Genomic DNA, 27,685 nt, shown 5'->3' on the forward strand with positions numbered 1-27,685 from the left:
TGAAGGGCGACTCCTAATGGCACAAAGGCAAAAGCTTACAGCACTCGGTATTCCCAGGCGGTCTCCCATCCAAGTACTAACCGAGCCCGACTCTGCTTAGCTTCCGAGATCAGACGAGTTCGGGCGTATTCAGAGTGGTATGGCCGTAAACGATGGCTGCTTGTTTTTCTCTCCCCAAATAGGCAACAGTGGAAGCCCTCTTTTCTATACGACATTCTTATGGTTTTTTTTCTCTCCTTCCCTGCCTGTCTTCATTTTTTTTAGTTTTGCCATTCTTTTGAAATTTTTCGAATGTCTTTTGAATTACAATGTACGTTGTCCTTCATGCTGATCCCCTTCTGTCGGCTCTCGCCACCCATTTAAGACCAGCCCTGTTCCCAGTTCCTCCTCATGGATGGATGGATAGACAGACAGATAGATCTCGTGCAGCTCTTCAGACGGGAGCCTGCAACTTTATAAAGGGAGCATCGTCCAGAAAGGACCAGCAACCTCGTGTCCTTGCTAAAGTGCAATCCCACAGTGGAATCAAAGGGAGGGCAAGCACCGGCTCAAGTCTCGACAGTGTACCCAGGGCTGCCCCAGATCACTCGGCTGCCAAGAGCCCAGCTTCTGACACGGGTGGAAGGAGGAAAAGAAAAGACGAGGTGAAGGGCGACTCCTAATGGCACAAAGGCAAAAGCTTACAGCACTCGGTATTCCCAGGCGGTCTCCCATCCAAGTACTAACCGAGCCCGACTCTGCTTAGCTTCCGAGATCAGACGAGTTCGGGCGTATTCAGAGTGGTATGGCCGTAAACGATGGCTGCTTGTTTTTCTCTCCCAAATAGGCAACAGTGGAAGCCCTCTTTTCTATACGACATTCTTATGTTTTTTTTCTCTCCTTCCCTGCCTGTCTTCATTTTTTTTAGTTTTGCCATTCTTTTGAAATTTTTCGGAATGTCTTTTGAATTACAATGTACGTTGTCCTTCATGCTGATCCCCTTCTGTCGGCTCTCGCCACCCATTTAAGACCAGCCCTGTTCCCAGTTCCTCCTCATGGATGGATGGATAGACAGACAGATAGATCTCGTGCAGCTCTTCAGACGGGAGCCTGCAACTTTATAAAGGGGAGCATCGTCCAGAAAGGACCAGCAACCTCGTGTCCTTGCTAAAGTGCAATCCCACAGTGGAATCAAAGGGAGGGCAAGCACCGGCTCAAGTCTCGAACTTGTACCCAGGGCTGCCCCAGATCACTCGGCGGCCTCGACGCAGGTCTTCCCGATGGTGCTTTGCTGCCGGTGCGAGCGCCCACGCCGAGGTGTTCTTCCTCTCGGTCTCCGGAGCGCAGGATCGCCTCCCTATTTCGCAGCTTTGCGTCCTCCTGCTTGCCGCCTGCCGCCTGTCTAAGCTGTTGAGCGGCTGTTTATCATTCAGCGTCCGCCCAGTCCTATCTCTCCTGTTTCTCTTCCAGCCAATAAGCTCCAGCGATGCGTGGCTGGTTTGCATAAGAGCGAGGTGCACCTTGGGATTGCTGGCGAAACCTGTCTAATCAAGGTGGTGAGGTCTTTGCAAACCCGTCATCCGAGTCACGGGGCACACGGGCGTCTGGTGAGTGGCTAACTCCCGCGCATGCGCGCTCCAGAGGCCGAAGAAGCCCGAAGGATCCCGAAGGAGCCCGAAGGACCGAGGACTGCGCTGGGGAAATCCTCCCGCTGCCGAGCGACGAAGCCGAAGAAGTGGGAGGATGAGCGCCGGGCTGAACAACTCATACTTACCTGGCAGGGGAGATACCATGATCACTAAGGTGGTTCTCCCAGGGCGAGGCTCATCCATTGCACTCGGGTGTGCTGATCTCTGCGTTTCCCCAAATGCGGAAACTCGATTGCATAATTTGTGGTAGTGGGGGACTGCGTTCGCTCTCTCCCTGATAATCCCGGTTCAAAAAATAGACTGAAAACATGTGTTTCATTTTATGGAGGTGGTGATTGTGAAGCAGGAGCCTGTGACACAACGGCTCTGGGAGCTTTAAGCAATAAATAAAGAAGTTCCAAAAATCAGTCAATCGGTCAATCTGTCTGTCAGTCTGTCCATTTATTTATTTATTTTCAGAACCCCCGCCCCCTAGAAAAATGTATCAAAAATAATATTAATTTAAATTAACTAATCAATTTATTTATTTATCTTAAGGACCCTCACCCACCGTAATAAAACAATAATACAAATAATCATTCATCCTTTTTGTGCCTCTTTACTGATTTTAAGCCGCTTTCCTTGCTGCCAAGAGCCAAAAGAAAAAGACGAGGTGAAGGGCGACACCTGCTGGCAGAAAGGCAAAAGCTTACAGCACTCGGTATTCCCAGGCGGTCTCCCATCCAAGTACTAACCGAGCCCGACTCTGCTTAGCTTCCGAGATCAGACGAGTTCGGGCGTATTCAGAGTGGTATGGCCGTAAACGATGGCTGCTTGTTTTTCTCTCCCCAAATAGGCAACAGTGGAAGCCCTCTTTTCTATACGACATTCTTATGTTTTTTTCTCTCCTTCCCTGCCTGTCTTCATTTTTTTTAGTTTTGCCATTCTTTTGAAATTTTTCGAATGTCTTTTGAATTACAATGTACGTTGTCCTTCATGCTGATCCCCTTCTGTCGGCTCGCCACCCATTTAAGACCAGCCCTGTTCCCAGTTCCTCCTCATGGATGGATGGATAGACAGACAGATAGATCTCGTGCAGCTCTTCAGACGGGAGCCTGCAACTTTATAAAGGGAGCATCGTCCAGAAAGGACCAGCAACCTCGTGTCCTTGCTAAAGTGCAATCCCACAGTGGAATCAAAGGGAGGGCAAGCACCGGCTCAAGTCTCGAGCGTGTCCCCAGGGCTGCCGCAGATCACTCGGCTGCCAAGAGCCCAGCTTCTGACACGGGTGGAAGGAGGAAAAGAAAAGACGAGGTGAAGGGCGACTCCTAATGGCACAAAGGCAAAAGCTTACAGCACTCGGTATTCCCAGGCGGTCTCCCATCCAAGTACTAACCGAGCCCGACTCTGCTTAGCTTCCGAGATCAGACGAGTTCGGGCGTATTCAGAGTGGTATGGCCGTAAACGATGGCTGCTTGTTTTTCTCTCCCAAATAGGCAACAGTGGAAGCCCTCTTTTCTATACGACATTCTTATGTTTTTTTTCTCTCCTTCCCTGCCTGTCTTCATTTTTTTTAGTTTTGCCATTCTTTTGAAATTTTTCGAATGTCTTTTGAATTACAATGTACGTTGTCCTTCATGCTGATCCCCTTCTGTCGGCTCTCGCCACCCATTTAAGACCAGCCCTGTTCCCAGTTCCTCCTCATGGATGGATGGATAGACAGACAGATAGATCTCGTGCAGCTCTTCAGACGGGAGCCTGCAACTTTATAAAGGGAGCATCGTCCAGAAAGGACCAGCAACCTCGTGTCCTTGCTAAAGTGCAATCCCACAGTGGAATCAAAGGGAGGGCAAGCACCGGCTCAAGTCTCGAACGTGTACCCAGGGCTGCCCCAGATCACTCGGCTGCCAAGAGCCCAGCTTCTGACACGGGTGGAAGGAGGAAAAGAAAAGAGGTGAAGGGCGACTCCTAATGGCACAAAGGCAAAAGCTTACAGCACTCGGTATTCCCAGGCGGTCTCCCATCCAAGTACTAACCGAGCCCGACTCTGCTTAGCTTCCGAGATCAGACGAGTTCGGGCGTATTCAGAGTGGTATGGCCGTAAACGATGGCTGCTTGTTTTTCTCTCCCAAATAGGCAACAGTGGAAGCCCTCTTTTCTATACGACATTCTTATGTTTTTTTTCTCTCCTTCCCCTGCCTGTCTTCATTTTTTTTTTAGTTTTGCCATTCTTTTGAAATTTTTCAGAATGTCTTTTGAATTACAATGTACGTTGTCCTTCATGCTGATCCCCTTCTGTCGGCTCTCGCCACCCATTTAAGACCAGCCCTGTTCCCAGTTCCTCCTCATGGATGGATGGATAGACAGACAGATAGATCTCGTGCAGCTCTTCAGACGGGAGCCTGCAACTTTATAAAGGGAGCATCGTCCAGAAAGGACCAGCAACCTCGTGTCCTTGCTAAAGTGCAATCCCACAGTGGAATCAAAGGGAGGGCAAGCACCGGCTCAAGTCTCGAACGTGTACCCAGGGCTGCCCCAGATCACTCGGCTGCCAAGAGCCCAGCTTCTGACACGGGTGGAAGGAGGAAAAGAAAAAGACGAGGTGAAGGGCGACTCCTAATGGCACAAAGGCAAAAGCTTACAGCACTCGGTATTCCCAGGCGGTCTCCCATCCAAGTACTAACCGAGCCCGACTCGGTATTCCCAGGCGGTCTCCCATCCAAGTACTAACTTAGCTTCCGAGATCAGACGAGTTCGGGCGTATTCAGAGTGGTATGGCCGGTAACGATGTCTGCTTGTTTTTCTCTCCCCAAATAGGCAACAGTGGAAGCCCTCTTTTCTATACGACATTCTTATGTTTTTTTTCTCTCCTTCCCTGCCTGTCTTCATTTTTTTTAGTTTTGCCATTCTTTTGAAATTTTTCGAATGTCTTTTGAATTACAATGTACGTTGTCCTTCATGCTGATCCCCTTCTGTCGGCTCTCGCCACCCATTTAAGACCAGCCCTGTTCCCAGTTCCTCCTCATGGATGGATGGATAGACAGACAGATAGATCTCGTGCAGCTCTTCAGACGGGGAGCCTGCAACTTTATAAAGGGGAGCATCGTCCAGAAAGGACCAGCAACCTCGTGTCCTTGCTAAAGTGCAATCCCACAGTGGAATCAAAGGGAGGGCAAGCACCGGCTCAAGTCTCGAACGTGTACCCAGGGCTGCCCCAGATCACTCGGCTGCCAAGAGCCCAGCTTCTGACACGGGTGGAAGGAGGAAAAGAAAAAGACGAGGTGAAGGGCGACTCCTAATGGCACAAAGGCAAAAGCTTACAGCACTCGGTATTCCCAGGCGGTCTCCCATCCAAGTACTAACCGAGCCCGACTCTGCTTAGCTTCCGAGATCAGACGAGTTCGGGCGTATTCAGAGTGGTATGGCCGTAAACGATGGCTGCTTGTTTTTCTCTCCCAAATAGGCAACAGTGGAAGCCCTCTTTTCTATACGACATTCTTATGTTTTTTTTCTCTCCTTCCCTGCCTGTCTTCATTTTTTTTTTAGTTTTGCCATTCTTTTGAAATTTTTCGGAATGTCTTTTGAATTACAATGTACGTTGTCCTTCATGCTGATCCCCTTCTGTCGGCTCTCGCCACCCATTTAAGACCAGCCCTGTTCCCAGTTCCTCCTCATGGATGGATGGATAGACAGACAGATAGATCTCGTGCAGCTCTTCAGACGGGGAGCCTGCAACTTTATAAAGGGGAGCATCGTCCAGAAAGGACCAGCAACCTCGTGTCCTTGCTAAAGTGCAATCCCACAGTGGAATCAAAGGGAAGGGCAAGCACCGGCTCAAGTCTCGAACGTGTACCCAGGGCTGCCCCAGATCACTCGGCGGCCTCGACGCAGGTCTTCCCGATGGTGCTTTGCTGCCGTGTGCGAGCGCCCACGCCGAGGTGTTCTTCCTCTCGGTCTCCGGAGCGCAGGATCGCCTCCCTATTTCGCAGCTTTGCGTCCTCCCTGCCGCTTGCCGCCTGCCGCCTGTCTAAGCTGTTGAGCGGCTGTTTATCATTCAGCGTCCGCCCAGTCCTATCTCTCCTGTTTCTCTCCCAGCCAATAAGCTCCAGCGATGCGTGGCTGGTTTGCATAAGAGCGAGGTGCACCTTGGGATTGCTGGCGAAACCTGTCTAATCAAGGTGGTGAGGTCTTTGCAAACCCGTCATCCGAGTCACGGGGCACACGGGCGTCTGGTGAGTGGCTAACTCCCGCATGCGCGCTCCAGAGGCCGAAGAAGCCCGAAGGATCCCGAAGGAGCCCGAAGGACCGAGGACTGCGCTGGGGAAATCCTCCCGCTGCCGAGCGACGAAGCCGAAGAAGTGGGAGGATGAGCGCCGGGCTGAACAACTCATACTTACCTGGCAGGGGAGATACCATGATCACTAAGGTGGTTCTCCCAGGGCGAGGCTCATCCATTGCACTCCGGGTGTGCTGATCTCTGCGTTTCCCCAAATGCGGGAAACTCGATTGCATAATTTGTGGTAGTGGGGACTGCGTTGCGCTCCCCTGATAATCCCGGTTCAAAAAATAGACTGAAAACATGTGTTTCATTTTATGGAGGTGGTGATTGTGAAGCAGGAGCCTGTGACACAACGGCTCTGGGAGCTTTAAGCAATAAATAAAGAAGTTCCAAAAATCAGTCAATCGGTCAATCTGTCTGTCAGTCTGTCCATTTATTTATTTATTTTCAGAACCCCCGCCCCCTAGAAAAATGGTATCAAAAATAATATTAATTTAAATTAACTAATCAATTTATTTATTTATCTTAAGGACCCTCACCCACCGTAATAAAACAATAATACAAATAATCATTCATCCTTTTTGTGCCTCTTTACTGATTTTAAGCCGCTTTCCTTCCTGCCAAGAGCCAAAAGAAAAAGACGAGGTGAAGGGCGACACCTGCTGGCAGAAAGGCAAAAGCTTACAGCACTCGGGATTCCCAGGAGGTCTCCCATCCAAGTACTAACCGAGCCCGACTCTGCTTAGCTTCCGAGATCAGACGAGTTCGGGCGTATTCAGAGTGGTATGGCCGTAAACGATGGCTGCTTGTTTTTCTCTCCCCAAATAGGCAACAGTGGAAGCCCTCTTTTCTATACGACATTCTTATGTTTTTTTTCTCTCCTTCCCTGCCTGTCTTCATTTTTTTTAGTTTTGCCATTCTTTTGAAATTTTTCGAATGTCTTTTGAATTACAATGTACGTTGTCCTTCATGCTGATCCCCTTGTTCGGCTCTCGCCACCCATTTAAGACCAGCCCTGTTCCCAGTTCCTCCTCATGGATGGATGGATAGACAGACAGATAGATCTCGTGCAGCTCTTCAGACGGGAGCCTGCAACTTTATAAAGGGAGCATCGTCCAGAAAGGACCAGCAACCTCGTGTCCTTGCTAAAGTGCAATCCCACAGTGGAATCAAAGGGAGGGCAAGCACCGGCTCAAGTCTCGAACGTGTACCCAGGGCTGCCCCAGATCACTCGGCTGCCAAGAGCCCAGCTTCTGACACGGGTGGAAGGAGGAAAAGAAAAAGACGAGGTGAAGGGCGACTCCTAATGGCACAAAGGCAAAAGCTTACAGCACTCGGTATTCCCAGGCGGTCTCCCATCCAAGTACTAACCGAGCCCGACTCTGCTTAGCTTCCGAGATCAGACGAGTTCGGGCGTATTCAGAGTGGTATGGCCGTAAACGATGGCTGCTTGTTTTTCTCTCCCCAAATAGGCAACAGTGGAAGCCCTCTTTTCTATACGACATTCTTATGTTTTTTTTCTCTCCTTCCCTGCCTGTCTTCATTTTTTTTAGTTTTGCCATTCTTTTGAAATTTTTCGAATGTCTTTTGAATTACAATGTACGTTGTCCTTCATGCTGATCCCCTTCTGTCGGCTCTCGCCACCCATTTAAGACCAGCCCTGTTCCCAGTTCCTCCTCATGGATGGATGGATAGACAGACAGATAGATCTCGTGCAGCTCTTCAGACGGGAGCCTGCAACTTTATAAAGGGAGCATCGTCCAGAAAGGACCAGCAACCTCGTGTCCTTGCTAAAGTGCAATCCCACAGTGGAATCAAAGGGAGGGCAAGCACCGGCTCAAGTCTCGACGTGGTCCCCAGGGCTGCCGCAGATCACTCGGCTGCCAAGAGCCCAGCTTCTGACACGGGTGGAAGGAGGAAAAGAAAAGACGAGGTGAAGGGCGACTCCTAATGGCACAAAGGCAAAAGCTTACAGCACTCGGTATTCCCAGGCGGTCTCCCATCCAAGTACTAACCGAGCCCGACTCTGCTTAGCTTCCGAGATCAGACGAGTTCGGGCGTATTCAGAGTGGTATGGCCGTAAACGATGGCTGCTTGTTTTTCTCTCCCCAAATAGGCAACAGTGGAAGCCCTCTTTTCTATACGACATTCTTATGTTTTTTTTCTCCTTCCCTGCCTGTCTTCATTTTTTTTAGTTTTGCCATTCTTTTGAAATTTTTCGAATGTCTTTTGAATTACAATGTACGTTGTCCTTCATGCTGATCCCCTTCTGTCGGCTCTCGCCACCCATTTAAGACCAGCCCTGTTCCCAGTTCCTCCTCATGGATGGATGGATAGACAGACAGATAGATCTCGTGCAGCTCTTCAGACGGGAGCCTGCAACTTTATAAAGGGAGCATCGTCCAGAAAGGACCAGCAACCTCGTGTCCTTGCTAAAGTGCAATCCCACAGTGGAATCAAAGGGAGGGCAAGCACCGGCTCAAGTCTCGACCGTGTACCCAGGGCTGCCCCAGATCACTCGGCTGCCAAGAGCCCAGCTTCTGACACGGGTGGAAGGAGGAAAAGAAAAGACGAGGTGAAGGGCGACTCCTAATGGCACAAAGGCAAAAGCTTACAGCACTCGGTATTCCCAGGCGGTCTCCCATCCAAGTACTAACCGAGCCCGACTCTGCTTAGCTTCCGAGATCAGACGAGTTCGGGCGTATTCAGAGTGGTATGGCCGTAAACGATGGCTGCTTGTTTTTCTCTCCCCAAATAGGCAACAGTGGAAGCCCTCTTTTCTATACGACATTCTTATGTTTTTTTTCTCTCCTTCCCTGCCTGTCTTCATTTTTTTTAGTTTTGCCATTCTTTTGAAATTTTTCGAATGTCTTTTGAATTACAATGTACGTTGTCCTTCATGCTGATCCCCTTCTGTCGGCTCTCGCCACCCATTTAAGACCAGCCCTGTTCCCAGTTCCTCCTCATGGATGGATGGATAGACAGACAGATAGATCTCGTGCAGCTCTTCAGACGGGAGCCTGCAACTTTATAAAGGGAGCATCGTCCAGAAAGGACCAGCAACCTCGTGTCCTTGCTAAAGTGCAATCCTTAGCTTCCGAGATCAGACGAGTTCGGGCGTATTCAGAGTGGTTTGGCCGTAAACGATGGCTGCTTTTTTCTCTCCCCAAATAGGCAACAGTGGAAGCCCTCTTTTCTATACGACATTCTTATGTTTTTTTCTCCTTTCCCTGCCTGTCTTCATTTTTTTTAGTTTTGCCATTCTTTTGAAATTTTTCGGAATGTCTTTTGAATTACAATGTACGTTGTCCTTCATGCTGATCCCCTTCTGTCGGCTCTCGCCACCCATTTAAGACCAGCCCTGTTCCCAGTTCCTCCTCATGGATGGATGGATAGACAGACAGATAGATCTCGTGCAGCTCTTCAGACGGGGAGCCTGCAACTTTATAAAGGGGAGCATCGTCCAGAAAGGACCAGCAACCTCGTGTCCTTGCTAAAGTGCAATCCCACAGTGGAATCAAAGGAAGGGCAAGCACCGGCTCAAGTCTCGAACTTGTACCCAGGGCTGCCCCAGATCACTCGGCGGCCTCGACGCAGGTCTTCCCGATGGTGCTTTGCTGCCGTGTGCGAGCGCCCACGCCGAGGTGTTCTTCCTCTCGGTCTCCGGAGCGCAGGATCGCCTCCCTATTTCGCAGCTTTGCGTCCTCCTGCCGCTTGCCGCCTGCCCTGCCTGTCTAAGCTGTTGAGCGGCTGTTTATCATTCAGCGTCCCGCCCAGTCCTATCTCTCCTGTTTCTCTTCCAGCCAATAAGCTCCAGCGATGCGTGGCTGGTTTGCATAAGAGCGAGGTGCACCTTGGGATTGCTGGCGAAACCTGTCTAATCAAGGTGGTGAGGTCTTTGCAACCCCGTCATCCGAGTCACGGGGCACACGGGCGTCTGGTGAGTGGCTAACTCCCGCGCATGCGCGCTCCAGAGGCCGAAGAAGCCCGAAGGATCCCGAAGGAGCCCGAAGGACCGAGGACTGCGCTGGGGAAATCCTCCCGCTGCCGAGCGACGAAGCCGAAGAAGTGGGAGGATGAGCGCCGGGCTGAACAACTCATACTTACCTGGCAGGGGAGATACCATGATCACTAAGGTGGTTCTCCCAGGGCGAGGCTCATCCATTGCACTCCAGGTGTGCTGATCTCTGCGATTTCCCCAAATGCGGGAAACTCGATTGCATAATTTGTGGTAGTGGGGGACTGCGTTCGCGCTCTCCCCTGATAATCCCGGTTCAAAAAATAGACTGAAAACATGTGTTTCATTTTATGGAGGTGGTGATTGTGAAGCAGGAGCCTGTGACACAACGGCTCTGGGAGCTTTAAGCAATAAATAAAGAAGTTCCAAAAATCAGTCAATCGGTCAATCTGTCTGTCAGTCTGTCCATTTATTTATTTATTTTCAGAACCCCCGCCCCCTAGAAAAATGGTATCAAAAATAATATTAATTTAAATTAACTAATCAATTTATTTATTTATCTTAAGGACCCTCACCCACCGTAATAAAACAATAATACAAATAATCATTCATCCTTTTTGTGCCTCTTTACTGATTTTAAGCCGCTTTCCTTCCTGCCAAGAGCCAAAAGAAAAAGACGAGGTGAAGGGCGACACCTGCTGGCAGAAAGGCAAAAGCTTACAGCACTCGGTATTCCCAGGAGGTCTCCCATCCAAGTACTAACCGAGCCCGACTCTGCTTAGCTTCCGAGATCGGAGAGTTCGGGCGAGTTCGGGCGTATTCAGAGTGGTATGGCCGTAAACGATGGCTGCTTGTTTTTCTCTCCCCAAATAGGCAACTAGTGGAAGCCCTTTTTTCTATACGACATTCTTATGTTTTTTTTCTCTCCTTCCCTGCCTGTCTTCATTTTTTTTAGTTTTGCCATTCTTTTGAAATTTTTCGAATGTCTTTTGAATTACAATGTACGTTGTCCTTCATGCTGATCCCCTTCTGTCGGCTCTCGCCACCCATTTAAGACCAGCCCTGTTCCCAGTTCCTCCTCATGGATGGATGGATAGACAGACAGATAGATCTCGTGCAGCTCTTCAGACGGGGAGCCTGCAACTTTATAAAGGGGAGCATCGTCCAGAAAGGACCAGCAACCTCGTGTCCTTGCTAAAGTGCAATCCCACAGTGGAATCAAAGGGAGGGCAAGCACCGGCTCAAGTCTCGACGTGTACCCGGGGCTGCCCCAGATCACTCGGCTGCCAAGAGCCCAGCTTCTGACACGGGTGGAAGGAGGAAAAGAAAAGACGAGGTGAAGGGCGACTCCTAATGGCACAAAGGCAAAAGCTTACAGCACTCGGTATTCCCAGGCGGTCTCCCATCCAAGTACTAACCGAGCCCGACTCTGCTTAGCTTCCGAGATCAGACGAGTTCGGGCGTATTCAGAGTGGTATGGCCGTAAACGATGGCTGCTTGTTTTTCTCTCCCCAAATAGGCAACAGTGGAAGCCCTCTTTTCTATACGACATTCTTATGTTTTTTTTCTCTCCTTCCCGCCTGTCTTCATTTTTTTTAGTTTTGCCATTCTTTTGAAATTTTTCGAATGTCTTTTGAATTACAATGTACGTTGTCCTTCATGCTGATCCCCTTCTGTCGGCTCTCGCCACCCATTTAAGACCAGCCCTGTTCCCAGTTCCTCCTCATGGATGGATGGATAGACAGACAGATAGATCTCGTGCAGCTCTTCAGACGGGAGCCTGCAACTTTATAAAGGGAGCATCGTCCAGAAAGGACCAGCAACCTCGTGTCCTTGCTAAAGTGCAATCCCACAGTGGAATCAAAGGGAGGGCAAGCACCGGCTCAAGTCTCGAACGTGTACCCAGGGCTGCCCCAGATCACTCGGCTGCCAAGAGCCCAGCTTCTGACACGGGTGGAAGGAGGAAAAGAAAAGACGAGGTGAAGGGCGACTCCTAATGGCACAAAGGCAAAAGCTTACAGCACTCGGTATTCCCAGGCGGTCTCCCATCCAAGTACTAACCGAGCCCGACTCTGCTTAGCTTCCGAGATCAGACGAGTTCGGGCGTATTCAGAGTGGTATGGCCGTAAACGATGGCTGCTTGTTTTTCTCTCCCAAATAGGCAACAGTGGAAGCCCTCTTTTCTATACGACATTCTTATGTTTTTTTTCTCTCCTTCCCTGCCTGTCTTCATTTTTTTTAGTTTTGCCATTCTTTTGAAATTTTTCGGAATGTCTTTTGAATTACAATGTACGTTGTCCTTCATGCTGATCCCCTTCTGTCGGCTCTCGCCACCCATTTAAGACCAGCCCTGTTCCCAGTTCCTCCTCATGGATGGATGGATAGACAGACAGATAGATCTCGTGCAGCTCTTCAGACGGGAGCCTGCAACTTTATAAAGGGGAGCATCGTCCAGAAAGGACCAGCAACCTCGTGTCCTTGCTAAAGTGCAATCCCACAGTGGAATCAAAGGGAGGGCAAGCACCGGCTCAAGTCTCGAACGTGTACCCAGGGCTGCCCCAGATCACTCGGCGGCCTCGACGCAGGTCTTCCCGATGGTGCTTTGCTGCCGTGTGCGAGCGCCCACGCCGAGGTGTTCTTCCTCTCGGTCTCCGGAGCGCAGGATCGCCTCCCTATTTCGCAGCTTTGCGTCCTCCCTGCCGCTTGCCGCCTGTCTAAGCTGTTGAGCGGCTGTTTATCATTCAGCGTCCCGCCCAGTCCTATCTCTCCTGTTTCTCTCCCAGCCAATAAGCTCCAGCGATGCGTGGCTGGTTTGCATAAGAGCGAGGTGCACCTTGGGATTGCTGGCGAAACCTGTCTAATCAAGGTGGTGAGGTCTTTGCAACCCCGTCATCCGAGTCACGGGGCACACGGGCGTCTGGTGAGTGGCTAACTCCCGCGCATGCGCGCTCCAGAGGCCGAAGAAGCCCGAAGGATCCCGAAGGAGCCCGAAGGACCGAGGACTGCGCTGGGGAAATCCTCCCGCTGCCGAGCGACGAAGCCGAAGAAGTGGGAGGATGAGCGCCGGGTTGAACAACTCATACTTACCTGGCAGGGGAGATACCATGATCACTAAGGTGGTTCTCCCAGGGCGAGGCTCATCCATTGCACTCCGGGTGTGATGATCTCGTTTCCCCAAATGCGGGAAACTCGATTGCATAATTTGTGGTAGTGGGGGACTGCGTTCGTGCTCTCCCCTGATAATCCCGGTTCAAAAAATAGACTGAAAACATGTGTTTCATTTTATGGAGGTGGTGATTGTGAAGCAGGAGCCTGTGACACAACGGCTCTGGGAGCTTTAAGCAATAAATAAAGAAGTTCCAAAAATCAGTCAATCGGTCAATCTGTCTGTCAGTCTGTCCATTTATTTATTTATTTTCAGAACCCCCGCCCCCTAGAAAAATGGTATCAAAAATAATATTAATTTAAATTAACTAATCAATTTATTTATTTATCTTAAGGACCCTCACCCACCGTAATAAAACAATAATACAAATAATCATTCATCCTTTTTGTGCCTCTTTACTGATTTTAAGCCGCTTTCCTTCCTGCCAAGAGCCAAAAGAAAAAGACGAGGTGAAGGGCGACACCTGCTGGCAGAAAGGCAAAAGCTTACAGCACTCGGGATTCCCAGGAGGTCTCCCATCCAAGTACTAACCAGCCCGACTCTGCTTAGCTTCCGAGATCAGACGAGTTCGGGCGTATTCAGAGTGGTATGGCCGTAAACGATGGCTGCTTGTTTTTCTCTCCCCAAATAGGCAACAGTGGAAGCCCTCTTTTCTATACGACATTCTTATGTTTTTTTTTTCTCTCCTTCCCTGCCTGTCTTCATTTTTTTTAGTTTTGCCATTCTTTTGAAATTTTTCGAATGTCTTTTGAATTACAATGTACGTTGTCCTTCATGCTGATCCCCTTCTGTCGGCTCTCGCCACCCATTTAAGACCAGCCCTGTTCCCAGTTCCTCCTCATGGATGGATGGATAGACAGACAGATAGATCTCGTGCAGCTCTTCAGACGGGAGCCTGCAACTTTATAAAGGGAGCATCGTCCAGAAAGGACCAGCAACCTCGTGTCCTTGCTAAAGTGCAATCCCACAGTGGAATCAAAGGGAGGGCAAGCACCGGCTCCAGTCTCGACGTGTACCCAGGGCTGCCCCAGATCACTCGGCTGCCAAGAGCCCAGCTTCTGACACGGGTGGAAGGAGGAAAAGAAAAGACGAGGTGAAGGGCGACTCCTAATGGCACAAAGGCAAAAGCTTACAGCACTCGGTATTCCCAGGCGGTCTCCCATCCAAGTACTAACCGAGCCCGACTCTGCTTAGCTTCCGAGATCAGACGAGTTCGGGCGTATTCAGAGTGGTATGGCCGTAAACGATGGCTGCTTGTTTTTCTCTCCCCAAATAGGCAACAGTGGAAGCCCTCTTTTCTATACGACATTCTTATGTTTTTTTTTCTCCTTCCCTGCCTGTCTTCATTTTTTTTAGTTTTGCCATTCTTTTGAAATTTTTCGAATGTGTTTTGAATTACAATGTACGTTGTCCTTCATGCTGATCCCCTTCTGTCGGCTCTCGCCACCCATTTAAGACCAGCCCTGTTCCCAGTTCCTCCTCATGGATGGATGGATAGACAGACAGATAGATCTCGTGCAGCTCTTCAGACGGGAGCCTGCAACTTTATAAAGGGAGCATCGTCCAGAAAGGACCAGCAACCTCGTGTCCTTGCTAAAGTGCAATCCCACAGTGGAATCAAAGGGAGGGCAAGCACCGGCTCAAGTCTCGAACGTGTACCCAGGGCTGCCCCAGATCACTCGGCTGCCAAGAGCCCAGCTTCTGACACGGGTGGAAGGAGGAAAAGAAAAAGACGAGGTGAAGGGCGACTCCTAATGGCACAAAGGCAAAAGCTTACAGCACTCGGTATTCCCAGGCGGTCTCCCATCCAAGTACTAACCGAGCCCGACTCTGCTTAGCTTCCGAGATCAGACGAGTTCGGGCGTATTCAGAGTGGTATGGCCGTAAACGATGGCTGCTTGTTTTTCTCTCCCCAAATAGGCAACAGTGGAAGCCCTCTTTTCTATACGACATTCTTATGTTTTTTTTCTCTCCTTCCCTGCCTGTCTTCATTTTTTTTAGTTTTGCCATTCTTTTGAAATTTTTCGGAATGTCTTTTGAATTACAATGTACGTTGTCCTTCATGCTGATCCCCTTCTGTCGGCTCTCGCCACCCATTTAAGACCAGCCCTGTTCCCAGTTCCTCCTCATGGATGGATGGATAGACAGACAGATAGATCTCGTGCAGCTCTTCAGACGGGGAGCCTGCAACTTTATAAAGGGGAGCATCGTCCAGAAAGGACCAGCAACCTCGTGTCCTTGCTAAAGTGCAATCCCACAGTGGAATCAAAGGGGGGGCAAGCACCGGCTCAAGTCTCGAACGTGTACCCAGGGCTGCCCCAGATCACTCGGCGGCCTCGACGCAGGTCTTCCCGATGGTGCTTTGCTGCCGTGTGCGCGCCACGCCGAGGTGTTCTTCCTCTCGGTCTCCGGAGCGCAGGATCGCCTCCCTATTTCGCAGCTTTGCGTCCTCCCTGCCGCTTGCCGCCTGTCTAAGCTGTTGAGCGGCTGTTTATCATTCAGCGTCCCGCCCAGTCCTATCTCTCCTGTTTCTCTTCCAGCCAATAAGCTCCAGCGATGCGTGGCTGGTTTGCATAAGAGCGAGGTGCACCTTGGGATTGCTGGCGAAACCTGTCTAATCAAGGTGGTGAGGTCTTTGCAACCCCGTCATCCGAGTCACGGGGCACACGGGCGTCTGGTGAGTGGCTAACCCCGCGCATGCGCTCCAGAGGCCGAAGAAGCCCGAAGGATCCCGAAGGAGCCCGAAGGACCGAGGACTGCGCTGGGGAAATCCTCCCGCTGCCGAGCGACGAAGCCGAAGAAGTGGGAGGATGAGCGCCGGGCTGAACAACTCATACTTACCTGGCAGGGGAGATACCATGATCACTAAGGTGGTTCTCCCAGGGCGAGGCTCATCCATTGCACTCCGGGTGTGCTGACCTCTGCGATTTCCCCAAATGCGGGAAACTCGATTGCATAATTTGTGGTAGTGGGGGACTGCGTTCGTGCTCTCCCCTGATAATCCCGGTTCAAAAAATAGACTGAAAACATGTGTTTCATTTTATGGAGGTGGTGATTGTGAAGCAGGAGCCTGTGACACAACGGCTCTGGGAGCTTTAAGCAATAAATAAAGAAGTTCCAAAAATCAGTCAATCGGTCAATCTGTCTGTCAGTCTGTCCATTTATTTATTTATTTTCAGAACCCCCGCCCCCTAGAAAAATGGTATCAAAAATAATATTAATTTAAATTAACTAATCAATTTATTTATTTATCTTAAGGACCCTCACCCACCGTAATAAAACAATAATACAAATAATCATTCATCCTTTTTGTGCCTCTTTACTGATTTTAAGCCGCTTTCCTTCCTGCCAAGAGCCAAAAGAAAAAGACGAGGTGAAGGGCGACACCTGCTGGCAGAAAGGCAAAAGCTTACAGCACTCGGTATTCCCAGGAGGTCTCCCATCCAAGTACTAACCGAGCCCGACTCTGCTTAGCTTCCGAGATCGGACGAGTTCGGGCGTATTCAGAGTGGTATGGCCGTAAACGATGGCTGCTTGTTTTTCTCTCCCCAAATAGGCAACAGTGGAAGCCCTCTTTTCTATACGACATTCTTATGTTTTTTTTCTCTCCTTCCCTGCCTGTCTTCATTTTTTTTAGTTTTGCCATTCTTTTGAAATTTTTCGAATGTCTTTTGAATTACAATGTACGTTGTCCTTCATGCTGATCCCCTTCTGTCGGCTCTCGCCACCCATTTAAGACCAGCCCTGTTCCCAGTTCCTCCTCATGGATGGATGGATAGACAGACAGATAGATCTCGTGCAGCTCTTCAGACGGGAGCCTGCAACTTTATAAAGGGGAGCATCGTCCAGAAAGGACCAGCAACCTCGTGTCCTTGCTAAAGTGCAATCCCACAGTGGAATCAAAGGGAGGGCAAGCACCGGCTCAAGTCTCGAACGTGTACCCAGGGCTGCCCCAGATCACTCGGCTGCCAAGAGCCCAGCTTCTGACACGGGTGGAAGGAGGAAAAGAAAAGACGAGGTGAAGGGCGACTCCTAATGGCACAAAGGCAAAAGCTTACAGCACTCGGTATTCCCAGGCGGTCTCCCATCCAAGTACTAACCGAGCCCGACTCTGCTTAGCTTCCGAGATCGGACGAGTTCGGGCGTATTCAGAGTGGTATGGCCGTAAACGATGGCTGCTTGTTTTTCTCTCCCCAAATAGGCAACAGTGGAAGCCCTCTTTTCTATACGACATTCTTATGTTTTTTTTTCTCTCCTTCTCCTGCCTGTCTTCATTTTTTTTAGTTTTGCCATTCTTTTGAAATTTTTCGAATGTCTTTTGAATTACAATGTACGTTGTCCTTCATGCTGATCCCCTTCTGTCGGCTCTCGCCACCCATTTAAGACCAGCCCTGTTCCCAGTTCCTCCTCATGGATGGATGGATAGACAGACAGATAGATCTCGTGCAGCTCTTCAGACGGGAGCCTGCAACTTTATAAAGGGAGCATCGTCCAGAAAGGACCAGCAACCTCGTGTCCTTGCTAAAGTGCAATCCCACAGTGGAATCAAAGGGAGGGCAAGCACCGGCTCAAGTCTCGACGTGGTACCCAGGGCTGCCCCAGATCACTCGGCTGCCAAGAGCCCAGCTTCTGACACGGGTGGAAGGAGGAAAAGAAAAGACGAGGTGAAGGGCGACTCCTAATGGCACAAAGGCAAAAGCTTACAGCACTCGGTATTCCCAGGCGGTCTCCCATCCAAGTACTAACCGAGCCCGACTCTGCTTAGCTTCCGAGATCAGACGAGTTCGGGCGTATTCAGAGTGGTATGGCCGTAAACGATGGCTGCTTGTTTTTCTCTCCCCAAATAGGCAACAGTGGAAGCCCTCTTTTCTATACGACATTCTTATGTTTTTTTTCTCTCCTTCCCTGCCTGTCTTCATTTTTTTTAGTTTTGCCATTCTTTTGAAATTTTTCGAATGTCTTTTGAATTACAATGTACGTTGTCCTTCATGCTGATCCCCTTCTGTCGGCTCTCGCCACCCATTTAAGACCAGCCCTGTTCCCAGTTCCTCCTCATGGATGGATGGATAGACAGACAGATAGATCTCGTGCAGCTCTTCAGACGGGAGCCTGCAACTTTATAAAGGGAGCATCGTCCAGAAAGGACCAGCAACCTCGTGTCCTTGCTAAAGTGCAATCCCACAGTGGAATCAAAGGGAGGGCAAGCACCGGCTCAAGTCTCGAACGTGTACCCAGGGCTGCCCCAGATCACTCGGCTGCCAAGAGCCCAGCTTCTGACACGGGTGGAAGGAGGAAAAGAAAAAGACGAGGTGAAGGGCGACTCCTAATGGCACAAAGGCAAAAGCTTACAGCACTCGGTATTCCCAGGCGGTCTCCCATCCAAGTACTAACCGAGCCCGACTCTGCTTAGCTTCCGAGATCAGACGAGTTCGGGCGTATTCAGAGTGGTATGGCCGTAAACGATGGCTGCTTGTTTTTCTCTCCCAAATAGGCAACAGTGGAAGCCCTCTTTTCTATACGACATTCTTATGTTTTTTTTCTCTCCTTCCCTGCCTGTCTTCATTTTTTTTAGTTTTGCCATTCTTTTGAAATTTTTCGGAATGTCTTTTGAATTACAATGTACGTTGTCCTTCATGCTGATCCCCTTCTGTCGGCTCTCGCCACCCATTTAAGACCAGCCCTGTTCCCAGTTCCTCCTCATGGATGGATGGATAGACAGACAGATAGATCTCGTGCAGCTCTTCAGACGGGAGCCTGCAACTTTATAAAGGGAGCATCGTCCAGAAAGGACCAGCAACCTCGTGTCCTTGCTAAAGTGCAATCCCACAGTGGAATCAAAGGAAGGGCAAGCACCGGCTCAAGTCTCGAACTTGTACCCAGGGCTGCCCCAGATCACTCGGCGGCCTCGACGCAGGTCTTCCCGATGGTGCTTTGCTGCCGTGGGCGAGGGCCCACGCCGAGGTGTTCTTCCTCTCGGTCTCCGGAGCGCAGGATCGCCTCCCTATTTCGCAGCTTTGCGTCCTCCCTGCCGCTTGCCGCCTGCCGCCTGTCTAAGCTGTTGAGCGGCTGTTTATCATTCAGCGTCCCGCCCAGTCCTATCTCTCCTGTTTCTCTTCCAGCCAATAAGCTCCAGCGATGCGTGGCTGGTTTGCATAAGAGCGAGGTGCACCTTGGGATTGCTGGCGAAACCTGTCTAATCAAGGTGGTGAGGTCTTTGCAACCCGTCATCCGAGTCACGGGGCACACGGGCGTCTGGTGAGTGGCTAACTCCGCGCATGCGCGCTCCAGAGGCCGAAGAAGCCCGAAGGATCCCGAAGGAGCCCGAAGGACCGAGGACTGCGCTGGGGAAATCCTCCCGCTGCCGAGCGAAGCCGAAGAAGTGGGAGGATGAGCGCCGGGCTGAACAACTCATACTTACCTGGCAGGGGAGATACCATGATCACTAAGGTGGTTCTCCCAGGGCGAGGCTCATCCATTGCACTCGGGTGTGCTGATCTCTGCGATTTCCCCAAATGCGGAAACTCGATTGCATAATTTGTGGTAGTGGGGGACTGCGTTTGCGCTCTCGCCTGATAATCCCGGTTCAAAAAATAGACTGAAAACATGTGTTTCATTTTATGGAGGTGGTGATTGTGAAGCAGGAGCCTGTGACACAACGGCTCTGGGAGCTTTAAGCAATAAATAAAGAAGTTCCAAAAATCAGTCAATCGGTCAATCTGTCTGTCAGTCTGTCCATTTATTTATTTATTTTCAGAACCCCCGCCCCCTAGAAAAATGGTATCAAAAATAATATTAATTTAAATTAACTAATCAATTTATTTATTTATCTTAAGGACCCTCACCCACCGTAATAAAACAATAATACAAATAATCATTCATCCTTTTTGTGCCTCTTTACTGATTTTAAGCCGCTTTCCTTCCTGCCAAGAGCCAAAAGAACAAGACGAGGTGAAGGGCGACACCTGCTGGCAGAAAGGCAAAAGCTTACAGCACTCGGTATTCCCAGGAGGTCTCCCATCCAAGTACTAACGAGCCCGACTCTGCTTAGCTTCCGAGATCGGACGAGTTCGGGCGTATTCAGAGTGGTATGGCCGTAAACGATGGCTGCTTGTTTTTCTCCCCAAATAGGCAACAGTGGAAGCCCTCTTTTCTATACGACATTCTTATGTTTTTTTTTCTCTCCTTCCCTGCCTGTCTTCATTTTTTTTAGTTTTGCCATTCTTTTGAAATTTTTCGAATGTCTTTTGAATTACAATGTACGTTGTCCTTCATGCTGATCCCCTTCTGTCGGCTCTCGCCACCCATTTAAGACCAGCCCTGTTCCCAGTTCCTCCTCATGGATGGATGGATAGACAGACAGATAGATCTCGTGCAGCTCTTCAGACGGGAGCCTGCAACTTTATAAAGGGAGCATCGTCCAGAAAGGACCAGCAACCTCGTGTCCTTGCTAAAGTGCAATCCCACAGTGGAATCAAAGGGAGGGCAAGCACCGGCTCAAGTCTCGAACGTGTACCCAGGGCTGCCCCAGATCACTCGGCTGCCAAGAGCCCAGCTTCTGACACGGGTGGAAGGAGGAAAAGAAAAGACGAGGTGAAGGGCGACTCCTAATGGCACAAAGGCAAAAGCTTACAGCACTCGGTATTCCCAGGCGGTCTCCCATCCAAGTACTAACCGAGCCCGACTCTGCTTAGCTTCCGAGATCAGACGAGTTCGGGCGTATTCAGAGTGGTATGGCCGTAAACGATGGCTGCTTGTTTTCTCTCCCCAAATAGGCAACAGTGGAAGCCCTCTTTTCTATACGACATTCTTATGTTTTTTTCTCTCCTTCCCTGCCTGTCTTCATTTTTTTTAGTTTTGCCATTCTTTTGAAATTTTTCGAATGTCTTTTGAATTACAATGTACGTTGTCCTTCATGCTGATCCCCTTCTGTCGGCTCTCGCCACCCATTTAAGACCAGCCCTGTTCCCAGTTCCTCCTCATGGATGGATGGATAGACAGACAGATAGATCTCGTGCAGCTCTTCAGACGGGAGCCTGCAACTTTATAAAGGGAGCATCGTCCAGAAAGGACCAGCAACCTCGTGTCCTTGCTAAAGTGCAATCCCACAGTGGAATCAAAGGGAGGGCAAGCACCGGCTCAAGTCTCGAACGTGTACCCAGGGCTGCCCCAGATCACTCGGCTGCCAAGAGCCCAGCTTCTGACACGGGTGGAAGGAGGAAAAGAAAAGACGAGGTGAAGGGCGACTCCTAATGGCACAAAGGCAAAAGCTTACAGCACTCGGTATTCCCAGGCGGTCTCCCATCCAAGTACTAACCGAGCCCGACTCTGCTTAGCTTCCGAGATCAGACGAGTTCGGGCGTATTCAGAGTGGTATGGCCGTAAACGATGGCTGCTTGTTTTTCTCTCCCAAATAGGCAACAGTGGAAGCCCTCTTTTCTATACGACATTCTTATGTTTTTTTTCTCTCCTTCCCTGCCTGTCTTCATTTTTTTTAGTTTTGCCATTCTTTTGAAATTTTTCGAATGTCTTTTGAATTACAATGTACGTTGTCCTTCATGCTGATCCCCTTCTGTCGGCTCTCGCCACCCATTTAAGACCAGCCCTGTTCCCAGTTCCTCCTCATGGATGGATGGATAGACAGACAGATAGATCTGAACACTTAGTGCTGCTTCAAGAAGAGCTAGAAGAAGCATATAAGCTGGAAAAAGGAGGGATAGGGACCGGGAGACAGGTGGAGCAGATAAAGGCAGAAATGGTGGATATCTTCAAGAGAAAGGAGGAGAAACTAAAGTTCCAAAGTAGGGTTCAGTATTTGGAAGAGGATGAGAAGTGCACACGCTTCTTCTTCAAAAAAATAAAACACAGGATTAAAAAGAGCAGTATTGACTTCCTGAAAGACAAAGAAGGGAACATACAAACAGAAGAGAAGAAAAAACAGCAAATTGTAGAAACCTTCTTCAGAGAGTTATACAGCTGTAAAAACAGAGAAATCCAGATAGAAGAAGAAGTGCAGAAAGAGATCGATAGGAAGATCACAAAACAACAACAAACAGAAATGATAAAGGAGTTCAACATGAACGAACTCGACAAAGCAATGAAAACCATGAAGAAACACAAGACACCAGGTGCAGACGGACTAACGGCAGAATTTTACATAACGTTCTGGCCCTTAATTAAAGAAGATATGTTGGAGATCTTCCAAGAAATATTAAGAGGGGAAGAAGGCCCCAAATCATGGAAGAACGGAATTATCACTCTGATCCCCAAAGATGGGGACAAAACAGAAATTACTAACTGGAGGCCAATAACCCTCTTATGTCAGGACTATAAACTGCTAACTAAGGTTGTTGCAAATCGTTTTAGGGAAGTCCTGATGGATATCATTCAAGAAGACCAGGTGTGTGCAGTCCCCGGACGGTCCATAAGTGACAATTTGATCTTAGTGAGAGATATTATAGAGTACACAAAAGAACGGGATTTATCTTTGGGACTGGTGAATATTGACATGGAGAAGGCTTTTGATTCCATCAACCATGAATTTCTGTGGAAAACATTGGAAAGATTTGAAATACCCCAACAAGTTATAAAAGTGATTCGGGAATGCTACCAAGGGATAATGAGCAAAGTAGTGATAAACGGGCATCTTACAAAGGATATTAAGATCGTGAGAGGCGTACGACAAGGGTGCCCACTTTCCGCAATTTTATTTGTACTCGCAATAGAAAGCTTAGCAACACTGATTAGAAAAAATAAAGACATCAAAGGGATAGAAATCCCGGGAAGTGGAGGAATGGAAGTTAAGTGCATCATGTACATGGACGACATTACAATTGTTGCAAGGGAAGGAGTGTCAGTCGATAGCGCGCTAGAGACAACGGAGAGATTTTGTAAAGCTGCTGGCACGAAAATAAATTGGAGAAAAACAGAGTGTCGTGTCCAAGGAAAATGGTCAGAGGTCACAAATTCCAAGATAAAAACCCATAGAAAACCTATAAAGATATTAGGAATCTGGTTTGGGTGTAAGAAAGAAGGGGAGAAAGATTGGAAGAGGACGTGTAAATACGTAAATCAAACAACCGGGCTGTGGAAATTACGGAACCTTAGCTATGAGGGGAAAATCCTCCTCCTAAAGTCTATCATATTGCCAAAATTGATCTTTTGGGCAACTATATATTTACCAAGAAGAGAGATCCTCAGAAGGATAGAAAGACAATGTTTTTATTTTTTCTGGGGATCAAAATGGGAAAGGTTAAAAAGAGAAACCTTGGTAAAAACAAAAACGAAAGGAGGAAGAGATTTTCCGGACCTAAGAAAACTTCTAAAACTCAGGTACACTTTCGCTTATATTAAATTAATTAGAGAAGGGAATGGAAAAGTTGCGGACATGGCCAGATACATGATGGGATGGGCGATAAGAAAATATAAATTATATAAAACAACAAACAGAAGACCGTATGCCTTTAATATCGCTAAAATTTACAAACCTGTAATGAACTGCTTAGAAAATAATAACTTTGGGAAAGAAGCAGGGAAAGTTTGGGCAAACTGGAGACTAGTTGTGAAAACTTCTAAGAGCAAGGAATCGGCCACATGGCTCAAAGAAACAACTAAGGCGGAATCAGGAAAAATATGGGAAATTATATCCTGTAATTACCTACCAAATAATTTGAAAGACTTGGCATGGCAGGCCGCAAACGATATTCTTCAGACAAATAACAATCTGTTCAAAAGAAAATCGATAAAAAACCCAAAATGTCCCTACACACAGTGTAAGGAAATCGAAACAGCCAAACACGTTCTGTATGAATGTAAAAAGGCACAAGTGGTGTGGAATAAAGTAAGGGCGGAAAAAATAGTAAAAGGACAAATAGAAAAAGAAATAGTAATGTTTGGCAGATCAAAAAAAGAAAATGTGTGTAGGGAAGAATGGGTTAGAATAAATTATATAAAGGAGGCAATTTGGATTAGAAGACAGATCTATACAAAAAAAGATAAACTTCTCCCCATTACAAGTATTTTACAGATGGCCAAAGGAAACATAGAACTGTATGAATCAAGGCCCAGAAAAAGAAGACCTTCCCTGAGGTAAAGTAAGTGAGAAAACTTTTAAAATTTTATATATGTAATGTATTTTAATGTTTGAAATGTTTTATAATGGAACCGGTAAATCCAAACAGAAGCTATGGAAAAGTCATGGAATTCAGATGGAAACCGGGAGAGAAAATAAAAACTAATTGGTTTTAATTGAATAAAGCAATTAGCACAAAAAAAAAAAAAAAAAAAAAAAAAAAAGTGGTTCTCCCAGGGCGAGGCTCATCCATTGCACTCCGGGTGTGTTGATCTCTGCGGTTTCCCCAAATGCGGGAAACTCGATTGCATAATTTGTGGTAGTGGGGGACTGCGTTCGCGCTCTCCCCTGATAATCCCGGTTCAAAAAATAGACTGAAAACATGTGTTTCATTTTATGGAGGTGGTGATTGTGAAGCAGGAGCCTGTGACACAACGGCTCTGGGAGCTTTAAGCAATAAATAAAGAAGTTCCAAAAATCAGTCAATCGGTCAATCTGTCTGTCAGTCTGTCCATTTATTTATTTATTTTCAGAACCCCCGCCCCCTAGAAAAATGGTATCAAAAATAATATTAATTTAAATTAACTAATCAATTTATTTATTTATCTTAAGGACCCTCACCCACCGTAATAAAACAATAATACAAATAATCATTCATCCTTTTGTGCCTCTTTACTGATTTTAAGCCGCTTTCCTTCCTTCCAAGAGCCAAAAGAAAAAGACGAGGTGAAGGGCGACACCTGCTGGCAGAAAGGCAAAAGCTTACAGCACTCGGTATTCCCAGGCGGTCTCCCATCCAAGTACTAACCAAGCCCGACTCTGCTTAGCTTCCGAGATCAGATGAGTTCGGGCGTATTCAGAGTGGTATGGCCGTAACGATGGCTGCTTGTTTTCTCTCCCCAAATAGGCAACAGTGGAAGCCCTCTTTTCTATACGACATTCTTATGTTTTTTTCTCTCCTTCCCTGCCTGTCTTCATTTTTTTAGTTTTGCCATTCTTTTGAAATTTTTCGAATGTCTTTTGAATTACAATGTACGTTGTCCTTCATGCTGATCCCCTTCTGTCGGCTCTACGCCACCCATTTAAGACCAGCCCTGTTCCCAGTTCCTCCTCATGGATGGATGGATAGACAGACAGATAGATCTCGTGCAGCTCTTCAGACGGGAGCCTGCAACTTTATAAGGGGAGCATCGTCCAGAAAGGACCAGCAACCTCGTGTCCTTGCTAAAGTGCAATCCCACAGTGGAATCAAAGGGAGGGCAAGCACCGGCTCAAGTCTCGAACGTGTACCCAGGGCTGCCCCAGATCACTCGGCTGCCAAGAGCCCAGCTTCTGACACGGGTGGAAGGAGGAAAAGAAAAGACGAGGTGAAGGGCGACTCCTAATGGCACAAAGGCAAAAGCTTACAGCACTCGGTATTCCCAGGCGGTCTCCCATCCAAGTACTAACCGAGCCCGACTCTGCTTAGCTTCCGAGATCAGGACGTATTCAGAGTGGTATGGCCGTAAACGATGGCTGCTTGTTTTTCTCTCCCCAAATAGGCAACAGTGGAAGCCCTCTTTTCTATACGACATTCTTATGTTTTTTTCTCTCCTTCCCTGCCTGTCTTCATTTTTTTAGTTTTGCCATTCTTTTGAAATTTTTCGAATGTCTTTTGAATTACAATGTACGTTGTCCTTCATGCTGATCCCCTTCTGTCGCTCTCGCCACCCATTTAAGACCAGCCCTGTTCCCAGTTCCTCCTCATGGATGGATGGATAGACAGACAGATAGATCTCGTGCAGCTCTTCAGACGGGGAGCCTGCAACTTTATAAAGGGGAGCATCGTCCAGAAAGGACCAGCAACCTCGTGTCCTTGCTAAAGTGCAATCCCACAGTGGAATCAAAGGAAGGGCAAGCACCGGCTCAAGTCTCGAACTTGTACCCAGGGCTGCCCCAGATCACTCGGCGGCCTCGACGCAGGTCTTCCCGATGGAGCTTTGCTGCGTGTGCGAGCGCCCACGCCGAGGTGTTCTTCCTCTCGGTCTCCGGAGCGCAGGATCGCCTCCCTATTTCGCAGCTTTGCGTCCTCCCTGCCGCTTGCCGCCTGCCGCCTGTCTAAGCTGTTGAGCGGCTGTTTATCATTCAGCGTCCCGCCCAGTCCTATCTCTCCTGTTTCTCTTCCAGCCAATAAGCTCCAGCGATGCGTGGCTGGTTTGCATAAGAGCGAGGTGCACCTTGGGATTGCTGGCGAAACCTGTCTAATCAAGGTGGTGAGGTCTTTGCAACCCGTCATCCGAGTCACGGGGCACACGGGCGTCTGGTGAGTGGCTAACTCCGCGCATGCGCGCTCCAGAGGCGAAGAAGCCCGAAGGATCCCGAAGGAGCCCGAAGGACCGAGGACTGCGCTGGGGAAATCCTCCGCTGCCGGCGGCGGCGAAGAAGTGGGAGGATGAGCGCGGGCTGAACAACTCATACTTACCTGGCAGGGGAGATACCATGATCACTAAGGTGGTTCTCCCAGGGCGAGGCTCATCCATTGCACGCCGGGTGTGCTGATCTCTGCGTTTCCCCAAATGCGGGAAACTCGATTGCATAATTTGTGGTAGTGGGGACTGCGTTAGCTCCCCTGATAATCCCGGTTCAAAAAATAGACTGAAAACATGTGTTTCATTTTATGGAGGTGGTGATTGTGAAGCAGGAGCCTGTGACACAACGGCTCTGGGAGCTTTAAGCAATAAATAAAGAAGTTCCAAAATCAGTCAATCGGTCAATCTGTCTGTCAGTCTGTCCATTTATTTATTTATTTTCAGAACCCCCGCCCCCTAGAAAAATGGTATCAAAAATAATATTAATTTAAATTAACTAATCAATTTATTTATTTATCTTAAGGACCCTCACCCACCGTAATAAAACAATAATACAAATAATCATTCATCCTTTTTGTGCCTCTTTACTGATTTTAAGCCGCTTTCCTTCCTTCCAAGAGCCAAAAGAAAAAGACGAGGTGAAGGGCGACACCTGCTGGCAGAAAGGCAAAAGCTTACAGCACTCGGTATTCCCAGGCGGTCTCCCATCCAAGTACTAACCAAGCCCGACTCTGCTTAGCTTCCGAGATCAGACGAGTTCGGGCGTATTCAGAGTGGTATGGCCGTAAACGATGGCTGCTTGTTTTCTCTCCCCAAATAGGCAACAGTGGAAGCCCTCTTTTCTATACGACATTCTTATGTTTTTTTTCTCTCCTTCCCTGCCTGTCTTCATTTTTTTTAGTTTTGCCATTCTTTTGAAATTTTTCGAATGTCTTTTGAATTACAATGTCGTTGTCCTTCATGCTGATCCCCTTCTGTCGGCTCTCGCCACCCATTTAAGACCAGCCCTGTTCCCAGTTCCTCCTCATGGATGGATGGATAGACAGACAGATAGATCTCGTGCAGCTCTTCAGACGGGAGCCTGCAACTTTATAAAGGGGAGCATCGTCCAGAAAGGACCAGCAACCTCGTGTCCTTGCTAAAGTGCAATCCCACAGTGGAATCAAAGGGAGGGCAAGCACCGGCTCAAGTCTCGAGCGTGTACCCAGGGCTGCCCCAGATCACTCGGCTGCCAAGAGCCCAGCTTCTGACACGGGTGG

General features: G+C 48.6%; 31 non-coding genes and 4 pseudogenes across 31 annotated transcripts; 8 read left to right on the forward strand and 27 right to left on the reverse strand.

Annotated features, from left to right (window-relative positions):
• Positions 1-32: 32 nt before the first annotated feature.
• LOC120529198 lies at positions 33-151 on the reverse strand. The gene has a single exon (XR_005633704.1). It is a non-coding gene; the product is annotated as a 5S ribosomal RNA (ribosomal RNA).
• Positions 152-677: 526 nt separating this feature from the next.
• LOC120529199 lies at positions 678-796 on the reverse strand. Its single transcript, XR_005633705.1, has one exon. It is a non-coding gene; the product is annotated as a 5S ribosomal RNA (ribosomal RNA).
• Positions 797-1,745: 949 nt separating this feature from the next.
• On the forward strand, positions 1,746-1,906 carry LOC120529158. Its single transcript, XR_005633675.1, has one exon. It is a non-coding gene; the product is annotated as a U1 spliceosomal RNA (small nuclear RNA).
• Positions 1,907-2,313: 407 nt separating this feature from the next.
• Positions 2,314-2,432, reverse strand: LOC120529201. The gene has a single exon (XR_005633706.1). It is a non-coding gene; the product is annotated as a 5S ribosomal RNA (ribosomal RNA).
• A 522-nt stretch (positions 2,433-2,954) lies between these two features.
• Positions 2,955-3,073, reverse strand: LOC120529202. Its single transcript, XR_005633707.1, has one exon. It is a non-coding gene; the product is annotated as a 5S ribosomal RNA (ribosomal RNA).
• A 521-nt stretch (positions 3,074-3,594) lies between these two features.
• LOC120529203 lies at positions 3,595-3,713 on the reverse strand. Its single transcript, XR_005633708.1, has one exon. It is a non-coding gene; the product is annotated as a 5S ribosomal RNA (ribosomal RNA).
• Positions 3,714-4,242: 529 nt separating this feature from the next.
• On the reverse strand, positions 4,243-4,393 carry LOC120529120 (annotated as a pseudogene).
• Positions 4,394-4,921: 528 nt separating this feature from the next.
• Positions 4,922-5,040, reverse strand: LOC120529204. Its single transcript, XR_005633709.1, has one exon. It is a non-coding gene; the product is annotated as a 5S ribosomal RNA (ribosomal RNA).
• A 956-nt stretch (positions 5,041-5,996) lies between these two features.
• Positions 5,997-6,157, forward strand: LOC120529153. The gene has a single exon (XR_005633670.1). It is a non-coding gene; the product is annotated as a U1 spliceosomal RNA (small nuclear RNA).
• A 407-nt stretch (positions 6,158-6,564) lies between these two features.
• Positions 6,565-6,683, reverse strand: LOC120529081. The gene has a single exon (XR_005633622.1). It is a non-coding gene; the product is annotated as a 5S ribosomal RNA (ribosomal RNA).
• A 525-nt stretch (positions 6,684-7,208) lies between these two features.
• Positions 7,209-7,327, reverse strand: LOC120529205. The gene has a single exon (XR_005633710.1). It is a non-coding gene; the product is annotated as a 5S ribosomal RNA (ribosomal RNA).
• Positions 7,328-7,852: 525 nt separating this feature from the next.
• On the reverse strand, positions 7,853-7,971 carry LOC120529206. Its single transcript, XR_005633711.1, has one exon. It is a non-coding gene; the product is annotated as a 5S ribosomal RNA (ribosomal RNA).
• A 523-nt stretch (positions 7,972-8,494) lies between these two features.
• Positions 8,495-8,613, reverse strand: LOC120529208. Its single transcript, XR_005633713.1, has one exon. It is a non-coding gene; the product is annotated as a 5S ribosomal RNA (ribosomal RNA).
• Positions 8,614-9,985: 1,372 nt separating this feature from the next.
• On the forward strand, positions 9,986-10,149 carry LOC120529141. The gene has a single exon (XR_005633658.1). It is a non-coding gene; the product is annotated as a U1 spliceosomal RNA (small nuclear RNA).
• Positions 10,150-10,558: 409 nt separating this feature from the next.
• LOC120529102 lies at positions 10,559-10,686 on the reverse strand (annotated as a pseudogene).
• A 527-nt stretch (positions 10,687-11,213) lies between these two features.
• Positions 11,214-11,332, reverse strand: LOC120529209. The gene has a single exon (XR_005633714.1). It is a non-coding gene; the product is annotated as a 5S ribosomal RNA (ribosomal RNA).
• A 524-nt stretch (positions 11,333-11,856) lies between these two features.
• Positions 11,857-11,975, reverse strand: LOC120529210. Its single transcript, XR_005633715.1, has one exon. It is a non-coding gene; the product is annotated as a 5S ribosomal RNA (ribosomal RNA).
• Positions 11,976-12,923: 948 nt separating this feature from the next.
• Positions 12,924-13,083, forward strand: LOC120529154. The gene has a single exon (XR_005633671.1). It is a non-coding gene; the product is annotated as a U1 spliceosomal RNA (small nuclear RNA).
• A 409-nt stretch (positions 13,084-13,492) lies between these two features.
• Positions 13,493-13,610, reverse strand: LOC120529093. Its single transcript, XR_005633633.1, has one exon. It is a non-coding gene; the product is annotated as a 5S ribosomal RNA (ribosomal RNA).
• A 526-nt stretch (positions 13,611-14,136) lies between these two features.
• On the reverse strand, positions 14,137-14,255 carry LOC120529211. The gene has a single exon (XR_005633716.1). It is a non-coding gene; the product is annotated as a 5S ribosomal RNA (ribosomal RNA).
• A 525-nt stretch (positions 14,256-14,780) lies between these two features.
• Positions 14,781-14,899, reverse strand: LOC120529212. Its single transcript, XR_005633717.1, has one exon. It is a non-coding gene; the product is annotated as a 5S ribosomal RNA (ribosomal RNA).
• A 944-nt stretch (positions 14,900-15,843) lies between these two features.
• LOC120529138 lies at positions 15,844-16,007 on the forward strand. The gene has a single exon (XR_005633655.1). It is a non-coding gene; the product is annotated as a U1 spliceosomal RNA (small nuclear RNA).
• Positions 16,008-16,416: 409 nt separating this feature from the next.
• On the reverse strand, positions 16,417-16,535 carry LOC120529130. Its single transcript, XR_005633647.1, has one exon. It is a non-coding gene; the product is annotated as a 5S ribosomal RNA (ribosomal RNA).
• Positions 16,536-17,061: 526 nt separating this feature from the next.
• Positions 17,062-17,180, reverse strand: LOC120529126. Its single transcript, XR_005633643.1, has one exon. It is a non-coding gene; the product is annotated as a 5S ribosomal RNA (ribosomal RNA).
• A 527-nt stretch (positions 17,181-17,707) lies between these two features.
• On the reverse strand, positions 17,708-17,826 carry LOC120529213. Its single transcript, XR_005633718.1, has one exon. It is a non-coding gene; the product is annotated as a 5S ribosomal RNA (ribosomal RNA).
• A 526-nt stretch (positions 17,827-18,352) lies between these two features.
• LOC120529214 lies at positions 18,353-18,471 on the reverse strand. Its single transcript, XR_005633719.1, has one exon. It is a non-coding gene; the product is annotated as a 5S ribosomal RNA (ribosomal RNA).
• Positions 18,472-19,420: 949 nt separating this feature from the next.
• LOC120529149 lies at positions 19,421-19,582 on the forward strand. Its single transcript, XR_005633666.1, has one exon. It is a non-coding gene; the product is annotated as a U1 spliceosomal RNA (small nuclear RNA).
• A 409-nt stretch (positions 19,583-19,991) lies between these two features.
• On the reverse strand, positions 19,992-20,109 carry LOC120529095. Its single transcript, XR_005633635.1, has one exon. It is a non-coding gene; the product is annotated as a 5S ribosomal RNA (ribosomal RNA).
• Positions 20,110-20,633: 524 nt separating this feature from the next.
• Positions 20,634-20,752, reverse strand: LOC120529215. Its single transcript, XR_005633720.1, has one exon. It is a non-coding gene; the product is annotated as a 5S ribosomal RNA (ribosomal RNA).
• Positions 20,753-21,275: 523 nt separating this feature from the next.
• LOC120529216 lies at positions 21,276-21,394 on the reverse strand. The gene has a single exon (XR_005633721.1). It is a non-coding gene; the product is annotated as a 5S ribosomal RNA (ribosomal RNA).
• A 2,842-nt stretch (positions 21,395-24,236) lies between these two features.
• LOC120529169 lies at positions 24,237-24,429 on the forward strand (annotated as a pseudogene).
• Positions 24,430-24,837: 408 nt separating this feature from the next.
• Positions 24,838-24,956, reverse strand: LOC120529091. The gene has a single exon (XR_005633631.1). It is a non-coding gene; the product is annotated as a 5S ribosomal RNA (ribosomal RNA).
• A 522-nt stretch (positions 24,957-25,478) lies between these two features.
• On the reverse strand, positions 25,479-25,588 carry LOC120529114 (annotated as a pseudogene).
• Positions 25,589-26,531: 943 nt separating this feature from the next.
• Positions 26,532-26,688, forward strand: LOC120529159. The gene has a single exon (XR_005633676.1). It is a non-coding gene; the product is annotated as a U1 spliceosomal RNA (small nuclear RNA).
• A 409-nt stretch (positions 26,689-27,097) lies between these two features.
• On the reverse strand, positions 27,098-27,216 carry LOC120529131. Its single transcript, XR_005633648.1, has one exon. It is a non-coding gene; the product is annotated as a 5S ribosomal RNA (ribosomal RNA).
• Between the last annotated feature and the right edge of the window lie 469 nt (positions 27,217-27,685).

This window comes from Polypterus senegalus, chromosome 4 (assembly GCF_016835505.1).
Source record: "Polypterus senegalus isolate Bchr_013 chromosome 4, ASM1683550v1, whole genome shotgun sequence".
Lineage (NCBI taxonomy): Eukaryota > Metazoa > Chordata > Cladistia > Polypteriformes > Polypteridae > Polypterus > Polypterus senegalus.